The following is a 20,225-nucleotide window of genomic DNA, read 5'->3' as shown; positions in this document are numbered from 1 at the left end:
ACAGAGCCGTAGGCCATTATGGCAAAAGGCAAGAACAGAAAACCAAAATTTTCAAAACAGCTACAAAGGTCAGTTGTGAATATTCTCTCCACAGAGAAATCATAAGGCTGGAGCTCACAGAGGTGCCAGACACTGCGACTTCATTATGATGCTACGTTTACACAGATCAAACTGTGCCTTGCATCCGCTGGTTATACACACAGACTATACGGCAATGAAACTGCTGTCCCATTTTGGTAACATTCATTCTCACCAGAGAGAGATGCTTTCTGAGTGTGGTTTTGATTGACTTCTCGTGAGGATCAGTAATGTTGATTCAGAATCTTTAACCTGCGCATCCATCTCAGGTCTTCACATCCATTGCCCAGTCTTACATGTCAAATTGAAACAAGTTCACAATAACTTGGCAAACATCACTAACCACAAAATGTAAATCAAAACCACACTTAGACACCATCTCATTCTAATTGGAGTGAGTATTAACATAAAGAGTGGAAAAAAAAAAACACTGAAAGAAAGGGAAACTCTGGTGTGTTTCCAGAGAGAGAGACACTCTTTCACAGTTTGTGAGAAGGTAAACTAGCACACGCACTACACAAACCACTTGGAGGTTCCTCCAAACCTTAAAAGACTCCAACTACCATTTCAACCGGCAATTCTACTACTAGGAATACACTCAAAGCCATTGAAATCAGGACACCAAAGATAGATCTACTCACCCATGTGGATTCCAGCACTGTTCCCAAGAGCCAGTGTAAGCATCAACCTACCTGCTTATCTACAGAAGAAGGGATAAAGAAGCTGCTCCACATGTACACCCTGGGATACTCTTCAGACAGAAAACCACAATGAAATCATACCGTGGGGAACCACAGGGTTGCACCTGGAGGACATGATGGTAAATTAAATGAACAAGAGGGGAAAGAAACAAACCGTGAGTCATCTCGCACATGCAGAATCTGAGAAACTCTATCTCAAAGACCCGGCGAGCACAATATTGGTTTGCAGAGATTGGGGGAAAAGAAGAACAATGGGCAGGGATTGTAAATGGGAAATGAGAGGAAGAAAATTCTGTTGTCCTATTCCAGTGCAGGGTGACCAGGGTTAACAGTAAAGGCACATCACTTTTAAACAGCTTGACAGGAGAATACTGAAAGGGTTTCACCATAAAGGAATAAACAATGGGAAAAGGTATCAGAAACACTAAGTACCCTGATTTCATCATTCGACAATGTATGCATGGACCATAACGCCCCACTCTACCCTCTCATTGTATTGTTCCTTTACTATGCAACGCATTTGTTGCAAGAAATAGAAATAGGTGATGCTAATATTCATGTGGGACGATGAAGTGCCCTGAGTTTCATCCTCCACAATCCTGAGACATCCAGACTACATCGGACACATCACACTTCCTGATTTCAAATTTCATGGAAAAGCTAGGGACCTGCTTCCACACAGTAGTGGAACACAAGCGAGGACCAAGAAGTAAACCCACACACTGAAAACTATCTGATCTAACACAGAATCCACCAAAGTAAGCAAAGGCAAAAGGACACCCTATTCAATCAACGGAGCTGAAATAAGTGGCTAGCCATGTGCAGAAGAGTAACACTAGGCCCCTACCTCTCACCAGACACAAAGAACTCAAGATGAATGAAAGATTTCAACGGAAAAACTCAAACTATTAAAATCTTATGAGAAAACTTGTGAAATATCCTTCTCCACATAGGCTTTGGCAAAGAATTTAGATGGCTAAGTCCTGAAGAGTAAGGGCAACAAAAACAGAAATTGATGAGTCAGACCAAATACCTAAAAGAGCTGCTGCACAGCAAAAGAAACTACCAACAGAGTTAACAGTGCATACAAAGGGAGAACACGGTCCCAAACTGTGCATCTGCACAACATCTAATATGCAGAATCTACAAGGCCCTTCATCAAGTCAACTAGGGAATATCCCATTAATAAACAGGCAAGAGACGTGAACACACACTTATCAAAAGTCAACGTACAAGCAACCGACATATAGGAAAACATGCTCAAACTCACTATCAGAGAGCTGCCAATCAAAAACATTACAAGACGTTGTAAACCCATGGAGGTCACAATGGTGAGGACCACGCAGACAAGGAACACATGCTGGCGAGGCAGCCGAGGAAACGAAATGCTGGTACGCTTTCAATGGAGGGGAGGGGATTAAAACTAGTACAGACACCATTGAAAGCAGATTGGGGATTTCTCAAAGAGCTGAAAACAGAACTACCATCTCACCCAGAAAGCCCTCTCCTGTGCATCTACCCAAAGGAAAATCAACCCTTCTATCCAAAAGACACAGGCACTCGTATTTTCATGGCAGTATTACCCAGAAAGCCCTCTCCTGTGCATCTACCCAAAGGAAAATCAATCCTGCTATCCAAAAGACACAGGCATTCGTTATGTTCATAGCAGTATTATTCACAATGTCAAAGACATGGAATCAACCTAGCCATCTACAGCGCATGAGAGGCCGGCTCAGTGGCTCATACCTGTAATTCTAGCACTTTGGGAAGCCAAGGCAGGTGGATCGCTTCAGTCCAGAATTTGAGACCAGCCTTGGCAAAATGGTGAGATCTCCTCTCTACAATAATAAAAAAATTAGCCGGATGTGGTGGCGGGCACCTGTAGACCTATCAAGGAGGATCACCTGACAACAGAAGGTGGAAACTGCAGGCCAGTGTCATAAGTGAACTAAGGCCCAAATAGAAAACCAAATGCCACATGTTCTCACTTATAAGCAGGAGTTAAACTCTGAATGGACTCAAACATAAAGAAGAGAACAACAGACACCGGGAATGACCACAGATCAATAAAAAACAGGGGAGAGGGAACGTGTGCTGAAGACCCACTCTGTGGGCCCTCTGCTCATGCCTGGGTTACGGGGTTGTTGGGACCCCAAGTCTCAGTGTCATGCAATCAACAGATGTAACTAACTTGCATATATACCTTTTAAACTGTAATAATGAAGAGCAGAAAGCATTAAAAGAAAAATCCAAGGTAAGAACCAAAAAAACTAATAAATGAAAAAACAATCTGTAGTTATCCAAACAATGCACGACTGTCACAAACACAGAACGAGGACCTAAGTGACACAACGAGGCAGCCAAATCCTCTATCCAACATGATACGTAGGGAACACATTTTTCAAAACCCCAAAAAGATACAATGGGAAAGGGAGAGTCTGGTTCAATTATCGATTTTGAGAAAACTGAATATCCACAGGAAAAACACTGAAATAGGACCCTTACAATGCACGATACACAAAATCAACACAAAATGAAGACCTAAACTCAATCTTGAAACTGTAAAGGTCCTATAAGAAAAGAGAGTGGGTGTATATTTTAGGAAACCCTGTATCTACGCAAACAGGCTGCAAAAGGTAAAAAAGCATCATAACACTAAAAAAAAAGGTAGGGAAACTATACCCACAGACAATGCAAGGCTTGACTCTGTGTGCGCACACACGCATGTTTTTCTGTTATCACGGAAGCGGGGTGTTGAACACAAAAGTCACTGCTAATATATGCAACTATAACCATATGTGACTAGGGACACTTTACAAATTCTACAGGGAAAAAGAAACAATGAAACAACAAAAAAAGGAATCCTAAAGACCGGGAGAAATGATAAAAAATCCTAACCCTGAAAGAGGTTGTTATCTAACACAGACAATAAAGTGATATGACTAAGTGAAAAACAACAACAATAAAAGCAACAAATATCCAAGTAAAAGGATCTAAACAGACCTGAGTGAAAAGATGACAGGAAATGGACTCACAGGTGACAGTTCCTCAATATCACTAATCCTCACAAAAACGTGAATCAAAACCATACTCGGTTAACATCTAATTCTACCTAGAATGAGTATTACAAAAGACAAAAATCAAAATTGTTGAAGGCAATGGCCAGCGCAGACTTGCAGAAAGAAAAAAAAATTCTTCCACACACTTCGTGGAATGAAAATTATGTACACACTACAAAAACTTTTGGAAGTTCCTTAAAAAAGTAAAAGGTAGGCCGGGCGCAGTGGCTCACACCTGTAATCTCAGCACTTTGGGAGGCCGAGACAGGTGGATCACCTGAGGTCAGGAGTTCAAGACCAGCCTTACCAACATGGTGAAATCCTGTCTCTACTAAAAATACAAAAATTAGGCATGGTGGCAGGTGCCTGGATTCCCAGCCACTCGGGAGGCTGAAGCGGGAGAATCACTTGAACGCAGGAAGCAGCGCTTGCATTGAGCTGAAATCGCGCCACTGCACTCCAGCCTGGGCGACAAGAGCAAGACTCCGTCTTTTTTAAAAACAAACAAACAACAAAAGGTAAAAGTACAACTGCCATTCCAATAACAATCCCACCACTGGGTACACGTTTAGAGAAAATGAAATCCCTGTGTTATCTGCCTTTTCATGTGTCCTGAAGCCCTAGTCACAACAGCCAAGCTGTGGAACCAACCTACCTGTCTATCCACAGATGAAGGGATAAAGGAACCACAGTATATGTACACAAGGAAACACACTTCAGCTGTAACACTTCAGGAAATCATGTCATCTGCAACCACTTGGAGAAACCTGGAAGACAATTAGGTGAAATGAAATGAGTCTGCCAGGGAGAGACCCACGCTGCATGACATCAGGTACACAGAATACATTAAACATTGTCTCTTAAAAGCAGAACTTCCAGTAAGGGTTACTAGAGGCTGGGGAGAGCAGAGAGCCTGGGTAGGGACTGGTAATGGGTACAGAGTGACGCTCAGATACAAGGAACCCATTCTGGTGTTCTATTGCACAGCAGGGTGACTAGGTGACTAGGGTCAACAGAATCTAGAAAAATTTTTCAAAATTAGCTGGAAAATACGGTTCTGAATATTCTCTCCACAGAGATAATATAATGATGGAAGATCACAGACATGCCAGATACGATGATTTCATCATGATGCTACATATAGATATCTCAAAATGTCCCTTACACCTTGGGTTGTGTGTGTGGGGGGGGATATAATGTATACTCTATAGAAGCAAACTACCATCAAATGTTGGTAGTATTCATTCTAACCAGAGTGAGACGAAATCTGCTGTGATTTTCACTTACGCTTTTGTGTGTGTCAGCAATGGTGAGAATCTTCTCAGAGGAGGAACTTGTCTCCACAGCTGGTGGGATATGGTGAACTAGTATGCACACTAAAGAAACGACCTGGATGTTCCTTGAAATCGTAAAACTACAACTACCGTTTTATCTAGTAATTCTATTACTAGGTATATACGCAGAGCACATGATCAGGACATGGAAGAGATTATCTGTCATTCCAGGTGGAACTCAGCCCTATGCACAAAAGCCAAGATAAGAAATCAGTCTCCCTGTCCATCCACAGATGAAGGGATGAAGAATCTCTTGTACACAGACACAATGGAATACTTCTGGGCCATCAAAATTCATGGAATCCTATCATTTCCAGCAACATGGCTGCACCTGGAGATATTCTGTTCAATCAAATCAGAAATGCAGACAAAGACCAAGCCTGCATGTTCTCACTCACGTGGGAGTTGAAAAATTTAACTCACTGAAGGTGAAAATACAGTAGTGGTCACCACAGACTAGGTGGAGGAGAGGACATCAAGGATTGGCAATAGGTACACAGAGAGTTACAGGAGAAGAGTACATTCTAGTATTCCACTCCAAAGCAGGGAGATGACACTTAACAACATGGTTGTGCTGTTTACAAAACAGCTACCAAGGAGGATATTGAATATTCACACATCAAAGATATCAAACCTATACCTGGTCACAAGCATGGGAAACTCCCTGATTTTATCCATACTCAAGATATACAAACAAGTATCACAATGTCCCAATGCACCCCTAATTCTGGACATAAAGTATGAAACAAACGTTTTATGGAATGCTAATGATACATGGCTAGAAATTCACACGGAACCACCAAAGACCCAAAGAACCTGAATATGCAAAGCAATCCAAGAGAATACAAACTCAATTGGAGGCTGCACATTCCCAATTTCAAACTACATGTAAAACCTCCACTCATCCAAAGACTACAGTAGTGGCATAAAAATGAATCCATGAACCTAGGGACCTAAGAGAACCTAAACGCACACCTGTATGCAGTCAACACATTTTTCTCAAAGGAACGCCTAGAAGATACAATGAGGCTGGGTGCTGTGGCTCACACCTGTACTCCCAGAGCTTTCAGAGACCAAGTCAGGCAGATCACTTGAGGTCAGCCTGGCCAAAATGGTGAAATTCCATCTCTAGAAAAAATACAGATAATTGTAGTCAGGTGTGGTGGTGCACACCAGCAATCCCAACCACTTGGGAAGATGAAGCACGAGAATCTCTTGAAGCAAGGATGCACATGTTGTGGAGAGCTGAGATCTCGCCACTGTACTCTAGTCTGGGTGACGGCATGAGTAGGACTGCGTCTCGAAGGGAAAAAAGATGAGATGAGGAGTCAGAAGTCTGTCCAATTGAGCAGTCGGAAACGACTGGATAGCCACATACAAAAGAATGAAATAAGACCTTGTTGTTATACAATACACAAACAGAAACTCAACATACATTAAACCCTAAACACAATATCTAAAAGCGTAAAACTGCTACAGGAAAACACAGAGCGAGCTTAAGTTTAGGAAAACCTGAATCTAAGCTCACAGGATGTAAAAGCAAATAGAAAAAAAGAAAAACAGAAAAAAAAAACCACTTCCAGCAATAGAAGTCAAAAATTCTAGTTTTCGTCGTCGACCTTATCTTACAAAAACAGTCACCGCTAGCAGGCACGGTGGCTCACGCCTGTAAACCCAGGACTTTGGGAGGCCAAGGTGGGAAGATCACTTGAGGTCAGGATTTCGAGACCAGCCTAGCCCACATGGTAAACCCTGTCCCTACTAAAAATACAAAAATTAGCTGGGAGTAGTGGTGCACACCCGCAGTCCCAGCTACTCGGGAGGCTGAGACAACAGAATCGCTCGAACCTGGGAGGTGGAGGTTACAGTGAGTCAAGATCGTGACACCCTACTCCAGCCTGGGCAACAGAGCGAGACTCTGTCTCAAAAAATAAAAAGGAAAACAAAATAAAATCACAACTAAAATAATCAAGAAATAAAAACACAAAACAACCTGAAGAAGTTCTGCAGAGTAAAGAAAACAATGCACCAACCAACACTCAGAAGGCATTCTTCAGACAGAAAGGATATTACGAGGAATCATGTATCTAAAAGCGGTTGTTATCTGACATTTGGGAGCAACTAACACCCCACTAAGGAGCAGAACACCCAAAACCAAGTAACCCAGCCATAACTGGGCAGCAAACCTGAACAGACATTACTGAAAAGGCAATATGCAATTCACTAACAGGAAAAAAAAGGTGGTTCTCACCATTGCTAGTCATCTCTAAACTGTAAATGATAATCACACTCAGATATAAACTCACTCTAATTCTAACAAAAAATAAAAACCAGTTATTTCAAACGAACGCCCCAGGGAAACCTGCATACACAGATACTCTTCCACACTGTTGAGAGAAATCACCATTACCATAGGTACTACAAAAACCACTTGGAGCTTCCCAAACAATCACAAAGCTAGCTACCACTTCATCTAGCAATTCCAACAGTGGGTATGTACTTATGGACAGAGAAATCACTACATGGAAATCATAGCTGCCTTCCCAGGTGGAGTGAAGCACTACTCACAATAGCCAAGGGAAGATCACCTGAGGTCAGGGATTTGAGACCAGCGTGGCCAACATGGTGAAACCCTGTCTCTACTAAAAACACAAAAATTACCCAGGTATGGGGGAACACACCTATACTCCTAGCTACTCGGGGAGCTGAGGAGGGAGAATCACTTAAACACAGGAGACGAAGGTTGCAGCGAGCTGAGATGGCGCCATTGTACTCCAGCCTGGGCAACAAGAGAGAAACTCCATCTCCAAAAAACAAAAACACAGGTAAAATAATGGGTTTCTCAATATCACTGTTGAGATCAACTCATCTCAAACATGTAAATGAAAACCACACTCAGGCACCATCTCAATCTAACTGATATGAATATTGCCAAAAAGAAAGACTGTGTTTGAAATAAGGCAAAGGCTGGTGACCAGACAAAGAAAGGGATAATCTTACACATTACTGGGTGGAACTTTAATTAGGATGCACTCTAGGAAAAACAGTAGAAGGTCCCCGAACAAATTAACCATATGCCTAACTTGTAATGTCATCATCCCACCCATGGCTCTCCATGGAAAGCAAATGAAATTTGTATGCTGGAGACAAAGCTTCCTTCCCCTCTTTCTTGACACGCTACTGACAATAGCCAAAGGATGGAATCAACCTACCTGTCCATTCACAGATGAAGAATCTCCAGGACACAGGCACAATGGAATACTTTTCAGCCATCAAAATTCAGGGCATTTTTCATTTCCCACGACACAGCTGCACCTGCAAGATACTATGTTCAATCAAATCAGAAAAGCAGAGAAAAGAGAAAGATCAACCTGCATGTTCTCACTCAATCATGTGGGAACTGAAAAATTTCACTGAAGGTGAAAATATAGTAGTGGTCACCATAGGCTGGGTGGAAGGGAGGACATGGGCAAGGATTGGCAATAGGTATGCAGAGAGTTAAAGGAGAGGAATACATTCTGGTATTCTACTCCACAGCAGGGCGACTATGCCTAAAAATATGGTCGTGTCTTTCTCAAAATAGCTACCAAGGAGGATACTGATGTCCATACCTCAAAGATAGAAGACCTATACCTGATCACAGGCACAAGAAACTCCTTGATTCTATCCTTATGCAAGGTATACAATTATCACAATGTCCCACTGCACCACTAATTCTGGACATATGGTATGAACCAAACTTGTTACAAAATGTTAACTACACACAGCTAAAAATTCACATGGAACCACCAAAGACCCTGAATATGCAAAGCAATCCTACCTAGGAAATACAAACTAGATTGGAGGCCTCACACTCATCTTCAAATTACAGGTAAAAGCTCTACTTACCCAAAGACTACGGCAGTGGCATAAAAAGAAACCACGCACCTGTGGACATAACAGTACCTAAACACACGCCTGTATGCAGTCAACACATTTTTTCTCAAAAGAACACCCACAAGATGTAACAAGGCTGGGTGCTGTGGCTCACAAATTAAAACCTAAACACATGACTCAAAAGCATAAAACGCCTACAGGAAAACAGAGTGAGCTTAAGTTTCAAAAAACCTGAATCGATGTTAAATAGTTCGAAAAACAACAAAAGGAAAACACTTCCAATAACAGAAGTCAAAAATTCTGGTTTTTATTATTGACTGTATCTTACAAGAATAATCACTGTGTGGCTGGGCAGGGTGGCTCACACCTGTAATCCCAGCAGTTTGGGAGGCCAAGAGGTGGGTGGATCACGAAGTCAGGAGATCAAGAGCATCCTGGTTAACACAGTGAAACCCTGTCTCTACTAAAAATCCAAAAAAAATTAGCCAGGTGTGGTGGCAAGTGCCTGTAGTCCCAGCTACATGGGTGGGTGAGGCAAGAGAAGGGCATGAACCCGGGAGGCAGAGCTTGCAGTGGGCCGAGATGGCAGCGACACTCCAGCTTGGGCGACAGAGAGAGAGACTCCATCTCAAAAAAAAAAAAAAAAAGAATCATCACTAAAAACTAAAATAATAATCAACCAGTAAAAACAAACAAAGAAAAAAACTGAAAAAATACTGCACAGTAAAGAAATCAATGCACCAACCAACACTCAGAAGGCATTCTTCAGATAGAAAGGATATTATAAGGAATCATGTATCTGAAACTAAGACATCACTGAAGAGAAAACACACAAAACCAAGTAACGCAGCCAAAACTGGGACACAAACCTGAACAGATATTACTAAAAAGACAATGTGCAATGCACTAACATGTAAAAAGGGTGGTTCTCGACATTACCAGTCATCTCTAAACCGTAAATGAAAAGCACGTTCAGATAGAGACTCATCCTAATTTTGAATAATTAAACCAATTATTTCAAACAAATTCCCCGGAGGAAGTTGCAAACACACTCTCATACACTGTTGGGAGAAATATACAGGCACTATGAAAACCTCTTGGAGCTTAATTAAGCATTCTTCGCATAGGGAGGGCATGATGAGGAATCATTTATCTGAAAGAGATTGTTACATGGTATGCATGAGAAACTAATGCTACTAAGAAGTGAAACATGCAAAACCAAGTAACCCAGCCAAAGCTGGACAATGACCCTGAAGAGACATTTCTCAAAAGTCCCAGCTAATCACGAAGCTGAGGTGGGAGAATCACCTGAGCCCCAAGAGGACAAGGACGCATTGAGCCGAGATCGCACCACTGCACTCCAGCTTGAGCAACCAGACCCAGACACGATCTCAAAAAACAAAAAAAAAAAAAAAAAGAGGAAAAAAGAAAAGAGAAGAAATAAACTACACAGAGAAAGACAAACATCGCATTGTCTCACTCCAGAGGAATCTAAAAAACATATTGCATAGAACTATTTAAGCACAACTGTTCTTAACATGGGTTGGGATTCAAAGGTGGGGCACGGTCAGGGATTGGAAACAGCGATAAAGTTACATATTCCATGAGAGGAATGAAACCCGTAGTTCTATTCCACAGCAGCAGGGTGAGTAGGTCTAACATTATCAGAGGATACTTTTCAAGAAAACTAGAAAAAAGAATTCTCAATGTCTTCATCTCAAACGAATAGTAACTCTATGAGGCAAGAGATATGCTAAATACCCTGATTTCATCACTAAACAATGCACCCATGGACCAAAGTGTCTCATTCTACCCCCTGGTAGTACATCTTTACCATAGGGTAAATTTTTGTAAAGAAATTTAAGGAAACAGGCTAAGCATGGTGACTCACGCCTGCAATCCCAGCACTTTCAGAGGCTGAGGCAGGCGCATCACCTGAGGCCAGGAGTTCGAGACCAGCCTGGCCAACATGGTGAAACCCTGGCTCTAGTAAAAATACAAAAATTAGCCGGGCATGGTTGTGCACACCTGTATTCCCAGCTACTCAGGAGGCTGAGACCGGAGAATTGCTTGAACTCAGGAGGCAGAGGTTGCAGTAAGCCAAGATTGCCCCACTGCAACTCCAGCCTGGGTAACAGAGCAAGACTTCATCGGAGTCTGGTGCAGGGGAAGGGGGAGGAGAAAAAAAACAAAAAAGAATAGCATCTTAAAGGTGAGAAGAAAGTTTGAGGAAACATACAGCTGATAAGACACTGTTTTCCAAAAGGCACAAGCTACTAATGTTAGTAACTAGCAAAAAAAAAAACAAAAAAAATTAACCAAAAGCGAAATGAGGAACCGATCCAAAACTGGGCAAAGAGCCTGAATAAACTTTTTGCCAAAGAAGACATAGGACTGACTCTATCTTTACGAAAACGTGGTTAACATTACTAATCCTGCACAAAACGGAAATCAAAACCATACGCAGAAAGCATCTCACTTATTCACATGAATATGACAAATAAAAATACAAACACAAATGCTGGTGTCAATTTCCAGGAAAAAAGAAGTGTTTATGGGAGGGTCAATTACTACATACACTTTGGAAAGCAGTTGCAGATTCTTCAAAAAACTGAAAGTACAATACTATATGATCTATTCATCCCACTATTAGGTATACAGTCAAAGCAAACCAGGATTTTGAACAGACATCTGCCTTTCCATGTCTATTACATCACTATTCACAATAGCTAGGATGATGGAATCCGCCTACCTGTTCACCACAGATGAAGGGATAAAGAAAATGTTGTACATATATACAACCACATCTTCTCCAGTGATAAAAATAATGCAATTTTCATTTAGGGCAACACTAATGAACCTAGAAAACATTCTGTTAAATAAGCCAAGCACAGAAAGACAAACACTGCATGACCTCACTCAGACTGAATCCAAAAACTTAACCTTCAGGAAGCAGAAAGTACAGGAGTGGTCTCCTGAGGCTGGGGGAAGGAGGGGAAATAGGAGGGACTGGTTATGGAAACAAAGTTACAGTTAGTTGGGAGGAACACATTCTAGAGTCCCCTTCCACAGCTGCGTGGAATTTTGTTAGAATATTGTTTTGTATTTTTCAAAAAAAGCTAGAAGGGAACAATTTTGAGTGTTCTCACCACAAAAAAACACCTGTATGAGGAAATAGTTATGCTAAGTACCCTGATTTATCACCCAAAATATACATGTATCAAAATGTCCCAGATGAGGCTGGGCAAGGTGGTTCATGTGTGTAATCCCAGCACCTTGGGAGGCTGAGGTGGGCGGATCATCTGGGACCAGAAGTTCGAGACCAGCCTGGCCTACGTAGCAAAACCCGATCTCTACTAAAAAATACAAAAATTAGTTTGGCATGGCAGCACACACTTGTAATTCTAGGTACTTGGATGGCTGAGGCACAAAAACCACTTGAACTTGGGAGACAAAGGTTGCAGTAAGCCAAGATCATGCCACTGCACTCCAGCCTGGGCAACAGAGCTGAACTCTGTCTCAAAACAAACAGAAACAAACATGAAAAAGCCCCAGATAAGGAAGAAAGTCCCAGGATACCCTCTGCTTATGTGCCTTATTACAGACAGAACATTTAAGAAGTATAGGCCAGGTGCAGTGGCTCACGCCTTAATCCTAGCACTTTGGGGGGCCGAGGCGGGCAGATCAGGAGGTCAGATGATCGCGACCATTCTGGCCAACATGGTGAAACCCGTCTCTACTAAAAATACAAAAGTTAGCTGGGCATGGTGGCGCATGCCTGTAGTCCTAGCTACTTGGGAGGCTGAGGCAGGAGGCTCACTTGAACCCAGGAGGTGGAGGTTGCCGTGAGCCGAGGTCATGCTTTGTGCTCTAGCCTCTTGACAGAGTAAGACTCCATCTCAAAAAAAAAAGCGGGGTGGTGGGGGTGCGGGGGGCGGACTCGGTGGCTCATGCCTGTAATCCCAGCACTTTGGGAGGCCAAGGCAGGTGGATCATCACAGGGTCAACAGATCGAGACCATCCTGGTCAACATGATAAAACCCCGTCTCTACTAAAATACAAAAGAAAAAAAAAATCAGCCAGGTGTGGTGCCACACGCCTGTAGTTCCAGCTACTTAGGAAGCTGAGGCAGGGGAGTCGCTTGAACCCAGGAGGTGGAGGTTGCAGTGAGCCGAGATCACGCCACTGCACTCCAGCCTGGCGAAAGAGCAAGAGTCCGTCCAAAAAAAAAAAAAATTTAAATACACAATGCTAATATTAACATGGAACCACAAACAGTCCTAAACATCTAAGGAACCCTGAGAAATACAAACCAAGTTGGAGGACTCACAATTCCTGATATCAAATTGCGCTGCAAAGCTGTAGGTAGCCAATATTCCAATATACATGCTGAGGCAGGAGAATGGCGTAAACCCGGGAGGCGGAGCTTGCAGTGAGCTGAAATCTGGCCACTGCACTCCAGCCTGGGCGACAGAGCGAGACTCCGTCTCAACAAAAAAAAAAAAAAAAGAAAAGAAAATAGGAGGGAATCACAGAAGTGATAACTGGTTGTTACCAAACATGTACGCAGGAAAAAAAAACCAAATAGCATAAAAAATACACATCCAAACTGAAATCATGCAGAAAACCTGAATTGACATCGCTGCAAAAATGACATAAAATGCACAAACACATAAGAGAAAAGGTCCTCAACATTACTACTCATTAGAAAGGAATGTACTCCATAACCACATTCAGGTACCATCCCACACCGACTGGAATAAATGTTACTGAAAATATCTTAAAAATGTAAAAGAATGCTGGTGTGGATTTGGATATAGGGAAAATCTTATGCATTGTTGGTGTAAAGATAAAATAGGATATACACTATGGAAAAAAGTTGTAGGCCAGGTGCGGTCGCTCAGGCTTGTAATCCCAGCACTTTGGGAGGCCAAGGCAGGCAGATCACGAGGTCAGGAGATCGAGCCCATCCTGATAACACAGAGAAACCCTGTCTCTACTCAAAATACAAAACATTAGCCGGGTGTGGTGGGCATATGCTTACAGTCCCAGCTACTCAGGAGGCTGAGGCAGGAAAATAACTTGAACCTGGGAGGCAAACACTGCAGTGAGCTGAGATCACACCACTGTACTCCGGCCTGGGCAACAGAGCGAGACTCCCTCTCAAAAAAAAAAAAAAAGTAAATTCCTCAAAAAATTGAAAATGCAACTACCATACAATCTAGCAATCCCACTACTGGGTATACCTCCCAAAGCAAACAGTATCAGAGATCACAAAGCCTCAATGGGGGATAGGAGAATTTCTTCATTAAATGGTTTTGAGAAAACTGATGTTTATATGAAAAAGAATGAAATAGGACCCTTCTGGTATACAATACATAAAAATCAACTCGAAATGGATTGAAGACCTAAACACAAGACCTGAAATTATAGATCATCAAACGTCTGTAAGAAAAAAGGGTGTAGGGGATGGTGGAGCACTTAAGCTTTGGAGCAACTTGCATCTAGGCTCACAGGCTGGAAACGCGAAAAGAAAAAACGAAAAAAAAAAGCAGACGGTAAAACCTCATCGAGAATGGAATGGCTTCTGAATCTATCTTTTAAATTGGGAAAGCGAATCACAGGTAACAAAAGCAAAAACAACCACATGGGGCTCCACCCAACTGAAAAACTTGGGTACAGAAAATAATGAATCAAATGAAAAGGAATCCTACAAATGGGGAGAAAGTTTGGGGGAAGCATGCATCTCCTAAGGGATTGTTATAAAAAACACGCAATACCTTCACAGTGCTCAACAGCAATAACAACTACAAGATCATCAACCCTGAAGTGGGCAGGGACCCAGCAGACATTTCTGCACAGGGGACATAACACTGAGCAGCATGGAGAGAACCAGGTGCTCAGCTTCCCCGTCACCAGGGACAAGTCCCCGTCAGGCTCGCACCCGGGTGTACCTCCCCGCCCTGGTGGTCGTGACCAGAGGGACAGAAGGGGACACAGGCTTCCCTGAAGGCCAGGGGTGGGGGGGCATGAAAGAGTACCGATGGGTCCCGATGGCGCGAAGGCAAATTTAAAAATTCATCAAATCCTGGAGGCTGCTGGCATCTTTCTTCCTCCGTCTGAGGCCTGGCCAGGAGGCAGCCAACACCCAGGCCTGGCCCCAACTCCCACCTGGGCCGGGCTTCCCCTTCCTCCTGGGGCTTTCCTCTCTCCCCATCTATATGGGACAGGTTCCCTCAGAAAAAGTCCTCAAACCCTAAAAATAACACAGTCTGCTACACTTGCCACCCTCAAAAGCCCTCAGGGAACAAAACTAATGGTAAAACAAATACTAAAATACTAGAAAAGAGAAACGCTATGGAGAAAATGAGAATAAAGAGAACGTTGGAGGAACCAACCTTCTGCACTCACCGTGTAGAAAACAATGCCCCGGAGAAGTTGAGTTGCACGCAGCTCCCACCTAACCAGTCAGGGCCACAGACAGGAGCTGTTTTCTCCCTAGGACAGGGCTCCAAGTCGTCCCCAAACCGCCGCGGTGCCCCCTGAAGCGGTCCTGAAGGAACCGGAGCCGCTTTCCTACTCATTCCGGACGCCGCGCACTCCATGCAGTGTCGGCGGTGAGAACACGCATGCGCACCATGTGGGGCAGAAAAGGCTGTTTTAGCGTCCCCTGCCAGTCACAGTGCGGGATGACCAGCCTCAGGGCAGCATCACCCCAGGCCAGTCTAGGTAGGGTAGAAGGGTGCGTTGTGGGACACCAGAGAGCAGGAACTCCCCAACCTATGCATATGAACCTCCCCCTGTGAGGCTTGTTTTCCCCCTGGACAGGGTCTCACTTTGTCGCCCAGGATGAAGTGCAGTGGTGCAATCACGGTTCACAGCAGCCTCAACCTCCCGGACCCAAGTGATCCTCCCATCTCAACCTTCAAAGTAGCTACGAATCTGGTTGCTCCACTGTTGGGCGCATACGTATTCGGGGTAAGTCTTCTTGTGTGTGTATATATGTATACATACATACATACGTATGTATGTGCGTGTGTGTGATGTAAATGGGAATTTACCCAACTGCTCACCTAACTGCAAGGCAAAGTCCACAGCAGGTCATCTGCAAGCTGGAGAATGAGAAAGCAGTAGCGTGGCTCCCAGGGAAACCAGCCATGGGGCTTTTATATGTCCAAAAGCCTCACAAAAATGGAAACTTTTACCACAGCTCCCAGTCTGAGGTCCAAGAGTTGAGAATCCTTTGTGTTTCTCAAGTACCAGACTACAAAGGCCAAAATCATTGAGTTTCAAGTCCAAAGACAGGATAAGAAAAGGTGACCATCTTCATGAGAGACGTAGTGAGTATGAAAAGGAAAGTCAAGCAAGCTGAATGTGCCCTCTTTTCTATCTTTGATCTAGCTCAGTGCATGGACTCTGGAGCCAGACCACCTGGGGTCACATCCTGCTTCAGCCACTTACAAAATGGTGACCTGGAGCAGGTGGTGAATCCTCTGCATGTTTCAGCTTTTCCATCTGCAGAAAAGTACCTTCTTGTCAGAGTTGAGAGGATAAAACACAGATTAATATACATGAGGAACTCAGAACAGTGGCCCTGTGTGTATGGATAATACACGTGTACACACAACTTCTATCCAACTGGAGACCACATTAAAATCCTCCATTTTGAATACCATAATCCCCATTTTGTCCCACACCCCCCTCCCCCACTCACCTCCTCAGATGATCCCTGGAGAAAATATGGAACCATCTGTATTAATGCATTTTTTTTTTTTTTTTTTTGAGACGGAGTCTCACTCTGTCACCCAGGCTGGATGCTGTGATCTCAGTTCACTGCAACCTCCGCCTCCCGGGTTCAAGCGATTCTCCTGCCTCAGCCTCTCAAGTAGCTGGGATTACAGGCACCCACCACCACACCTGGCCAATTTTTTTTGTATTTTTAGTAGAAACAGGGTTTCACCATGTTAGCCAGGATGGTGTCAATCTCCTGACCTCGTGATCTACCTGCCTTGGCCTCCCAAAGTCCTGGGATTACAGGCGTGAGCCACCACTCCCGGCTGGTACCAGTCTTCTTAGGGCTTTACCCTGAATTCAATGTTAGCCTTGTATCGTAAGAGGGACCATATTAACATTTATTTTTTGTTTGAGACAGAGTTTGCTCTTATTGCCCAGGCTGGAGTGCCATGAACGGATCTCGGCTCATTGCAACCACTGCCTTCTGGGTTCAAGCCATTCTCCTGCCTCAGCCTCCCACATAGCTGAGATTACAGGTGCCTGCCACCACGCCCGGCTAATTTTTGTGTTTTAGTAGAGACGGGTTTTCACCATGTTGATCTGTGTTTTAGTAGAGACGGGTTTTCACCATGTTGATCAGGCTGGTCTCGAATTCCTGACCTCAGGTGATCCATCTGCCTCGGCCTCCCAAAGTGCTGGGATTATAGGCATAAGCCACCATGCTCGGCCTAACATTTGTGTATCTCAGAACAGGGACTGAAGCAGAGAGAGATTTATATAACGTTCCTAGGTATGTACAAGCTTCTCATAGGATTTGAATTAGGCACCAGGCTACGTGCTCTTGGTCAATCTGCTCTGCTTCCTTTCTACATTGTCTCATCCAAAGAAAGGCATTTGCCTACAACATCAGTCTGTTCCATTTTAAGTGCTACCCACACTGCAAGGTCTTTCTAGGAGGACCAGGCACAGTGGGTCACAGCTGTAATCCCAACAGTTTGGGAGGCCAAAGCAAGAGGATAGTTTGAGGGCAGAAGTTCAAGACCAGCTTGGCCAACTTAGGGAGACCCCACCTCTACAAAAAACTTTTAGAAATTAGCCCCGTATGGTGGTGTGTGCTTGTGGTTCCAGATAATTGGGAGGCTGAGGTGGGAGGATCACTGGAGCCCTAGAGGTCGAGGCTGCAGTGAGTCATGAGCATGCCAATGCACTGCCACCTAGGTAACAGAGCAAGACCCCATCTCAAAAAGAAAAAATCTCTCTCTGTAGGGACTAACTCTGATTCAGGTAGCTGTACTAAGCAGGTGGTAAAAAACTGGATCAAGTTTGATCTGTGAGCAGGGCGTGGTGGCTCATGCCTGCAATTCCAGCACTTTTGAAGGCTGAGGCAGGTGGATCACCTGAGGTGACTCAGGAGTTTGAGACCAGCCTGGCCAACATGGTAAAACCCTATCTCCACTAAATATATAAAATTATTAGCCACGTGTGGTGGTGCATGTCTGTAATCCCAGCTACTTGGGAGGCTGAGGCAGGAGAATCACTTGAACCCAGGAGGCAGAGATTGCAGTCAGCCCAGATTGTACCACTGCACTCCAGCCTGAGCGACAGCAAGACTCCATCTCAAAAAAAAAAAAAATTTCATCTGTGCATAAAGTGTTACTAACTTATCTATGGTCTTCTGCCTGTAAGATTTCAACAGCTATCTTTTTTGTAATTTCCTAGGATCTTGCATCCCAAACATAAAAGTAATTCCTGAGGAACTGGCAGAGCCTCTGCCGACTCCAAGCTGAGCATCCGACAACTTCTGGCCCAACAACACTCACCAGTAATCAGTGCAGTCGATATTTCTCCCTGGAAGCAGAGTGTCCGAAAACTTCTGACTAGGTGAATAATGAGTGTGTGCACATCAGTCGAAGGTACTGTGGCTATTCTATTAAGTTCATTCAAGCAGAGTGATTCCAGTTGGTTAAGCATTTCATATTTAAGATGAAACTTTTATTTTGAGATGGAGTTTCACTCTTGTAGCCCAGGCTGGAGTGTAGTGGCTCCATCTCAGCTTGCTGCAACTTCTGTCTCCTAGGTTCAAGTGAATTCTCCTGCCTCAGCCTCCTGAGTAGCTGGGACTACAGGCATCCGCCACCATGCCTGGCTAATTTTTATATTTTTAGTAGAGACGGAGTTTCGCCAAGTTGGCCAGGGTGGTCTCAAACTCCTAACATCAGGTGATCCACCTGCCTCGGCCTCCCAAAGTGCTGGGACTACAGGCATGAGCCACGGCACCACGCCTAGACAAAACTTTAAAAATGCTGTGTCGTATTTCTTTTATTTCATGTGTGCAACTTTAAATTATTAAGTCAGTTGCCACTACTACAACTATAGAAGTAATGGCATATTTACAACTAAAAGTTTCATTCACTTGAAACAGAAAACATCTCAATTGAAAGTCTGAACATTTAGCTCATCATTAAACATTAGCTGAGATGGATCTGTTCCTGAAAGTGTTGCTACAGTTTTAAAAATTAAGAGTTTATGTAGGAGAGTTTTATATGAACGTAGAAATTGAAGAGAGTACAGAAGGTTCTCAGACCCTCCTCCCCCAGTTTGCTTTTCTTGACCACCTTTTACATGGGTGTGGTCCATGTGTTACAATGAGTGAACCATTATTGATACATTGTTAGTAACTAAAGGCCAGAGTTTGCCTTAAGGTTCAGTCTGTTTTGATAGTCTAAAGGTTTTGACAAACTAATAATGCCATTCATTACCATTACAAGATAGTTTTACGCCCTAAACATTACCTGAGTTTCAGCTATTACCTTCTCTCTCCCTTTTCCAGATCCCTCAGCAACCACTGATGTTTGTCCTGTCCCTCTGGTTTTTCTTTCCCAGAAAGATTATAGAATTGGAATTGTAGAGTATGGAGCTTTTCCAGACTGACTTATTTCACTTAATATACATTTATGACTTTTTCATATTTATTTGTGCCTTTTTATCTCAAGGTTTTTTGTTTTTTTTTCCTCCCCAGGATCCTATTTGATTGTTTTTATGACTTTTAAGAATCGAGCATGGCCGGGTGCAGTGGCTCACGCCTGTAATTCCAGCACTTTGGGAGTCCCAGGCAGGCGGATCACGAGGTCAGGCGTTCAAGACCAGCCTGGCCAACATGGTGAAACCCCATCTCTACTAAAAATACAAAAATTAGCCAGGCGTGGTGGCACCTGCCTGTAGTCCCAGCTACTCAGGAGGCTGAGGCAGGAGAATCACTTGAACCCGGAAGGCAGAGGTTGCAGTGAGCCGAGATTGTGCCACTGCACACCAGCCTGGAGACAGAGTGAGACTCCATCTCAAAAAAAAAAAAAAAAAAAGTGAGCATGAAAATAAATCTTTATTCTCTGTTATTACCTACCAGGAAGAGAAAGTTAGGTTCAGTGTTTTGGCTCTTGACACAA

At 43.5% G+C, this 20,225-nt stretch overlaps 2 long non-coding RNA genes across 4 annotated transcripts; one reads left to right on the top strand and one right to left on the bottom strand.

Moving 5' to 3' along the window:
• Positions 1–6: 6 nt before the first annotated feature.
• On the bottom strand, positions 7–13,437 carry LOC108537654 (uncharacterized). 3 transcript variants are annotated; one of them, XR_001887883.1, is made up of 4 exons: positions 13,362–13,437; positions 8,385–8,487; positions 4,494–4,605; positions 7–883 (listed from the first exon to the last, which is right to left on the bottom strand). It is a non-coding gene; the product is annotated as an uncharacterized LOC108537654 (long non-coding RNA). The 3 variants fall into 3 exon arrangements; XR_001887882.1 differs by having other exon boundaries at positions 8,385–8,497; positions 13,379–13,437; XR_001887881.1 differs by having other exon boundaries at positions 13,379–13,437.
• Positions 13,438–14,286: 849 nt separating this feature from the next.
• On the top strand, positions 14,287–19,893 carry LOC108537653 (uncharacterized). The gene is made up of 3 exons (XR_001887880.1): positions 14,287–16,026; positions 18,502–18,695; positions 19,802–19,893. It is a non-coding gene; the product is annotated as an uncharacterized LOC108537653 (long non-coding RNA).
• The last annotated feature ends 332 nt before the right edge of the window (positions 19,894–20,225 follow it).

This window comes from Rhinopithecus bieti, unplaced genomic scaffold (genome assembly GCF_001698545.2).
Source record: "Rhinopithecus bieti isolate Rb0 unplaced genomic scaffold, ASM169854v2 scaffold_15253, whole genome shotgun sequence".
NCBI lineage: Eukaryota > Metazoa > Chordata > Mammalia > Primates > Cercopithecidae > Rhinopithecus > Rhinopithecus bieti.
Note: the sequence above shows the minus strand (reverse complement) of the source record. Positions and strands in the feature narration are given on the sequence as shown.